Source organism: Crocodylus porosus, unplaced genomic scaffold, assembly GCF_001723895.1.
Source record: "Crocodylus porosus isolate Cpor-Errol unplaced genomic scaffold, CroPor_comp1, whole genome shotgun sequence".
Taxonomy (NCBI): Eukaryota; Metazoa; Chordata; order Crocodylia; family Crocodylidae; genus Crocodylus; species Crocodylus porosus.
The window spans coordinates 124,637,987-124,639,583 of NW_017728906.1; positions in this window are offsets into that span (position 1 = coordinate 124,637,987).

Genomic DNA, 1,597 nt, shown 5'->3' on the forward strand with positions numbered 1-1,597 from the left:
TTTTTTTTTTTTTCATGGGGGAACTACTAATTTTACAGTTTCCACAGAACTTGTGAAATTGTGATTTCAGTAGGTCCCTACTTATTAGAATTTCCAAAGCCTTCAGATCCCATTACATGGTTTAAAATATACCAAAGATCCTTCATTGTTGCTTAGTTAGCCCACTACCCTCACTTGGTGGTATTGGCTGAGATTTTCTTCAGATTAGGCCAAAGACCTAAGTTTTTATCCAATATACCTCATTTACTTTTACAGACTTGTGCAGATATGTTTTTTTCTACCCTTTTACCATTAGATATGTTGCTTAGTGGAAATAGTATTAGATTTAACTAAATATTGTTACCAATTATTAGCCTATTGAAATTCTAAAGTTTCTTCAGAAAATAATGGAAGCAATTGCGAACTTTATAAAAAATTCTAAATAATTGTGGTTGTTATTCTACTTCTTGATTTGGATTTGTGTTGCTCCTACAATATCCCATTTATCACTTTCAGAAAGCCGCTTTTTTCCTAAGAAACAAATTGGGTAGAATTCAGCCTGGATTTTTCATATTGGGATGGTTTGCTAACTGGCTGGTTTGCAGCCGGTTCCAAAAACTAGGTCTCCTTTGTGGCTTTTTCTTAGAAGCTAGAGCATAGTTGCAGGTGATAGGAACAGCAGTGCCCTTTGGAAAAGCTAGAACAGTGGAGAACAAACTTCTGGCAACTGCTGAATTAGAACATTTGAGCAGTCCCATAGGGCTGTTTGTTACCATCTACTCCTTGCTGTCTTGGAAGCCTTCATCTTTGTGTGGGTTAAGGAGCCTAGCCTTGCAGAGAATCCAGGTTTTCTGGTATGTCTCAGAAATTCTTAGTAGTGATTTCAGATTGCTGGTATTCACAGAAGCTAGTAAAATCATAGTAAAACTCTGATTCCTTGTCCAAAACTAGTTTGTTCTCCACCAGTAGATGATTGTAGGATCATAGAAAAGTAGGACTGGAAGGGACCTTACAAGGTCATCCAGTCCAGCCCCTGCTGAAAGCAGGATCATCCCTGACTCAACCAGTTTTTCCCAACAAAAATGCCATCAGAAATGAACAGGTGTGCTGCAGAATTTTGCCATAGCAATGAACTACAATAGGTATGAGGATGGGGAATGCCTTAACAGGTGCACTGCAGAACATTTTTATTAATGTAAGTGCGCCTTGTGCTGAAAAAGGTTGGGAAACAATGGACTAAGCCATCCTCAAATGTCTATCTAACCTGCTCTTGAAAGTGTGCAGGGGGTTGTGGAGATTCCACAATTTTCTAGGTAGCCTATTTCAATACTTGACCACTCCCATTGTCAGAGTTCTTTGTAATATAAATGTCCCTTGGAGCAGCTTAAGGCCATTGATCCTAACACTGCCTTATGAACACAGAAAAAAGCAGATCTCCATTCTCTCTCTAATCCCTTTGGTTTTGTGAATCCATGGCACGGGCCTACTTATGTAGCTTATGGAATGTTTTGTTGTTTGATTGCCTTGCTACATTATTGGTTCAGCATTAATGCTGTATACTATAGATTCATTTTCAAATCTTTAGTCTTCTGTGCTTTTATTCCCAAACCTATTTTGA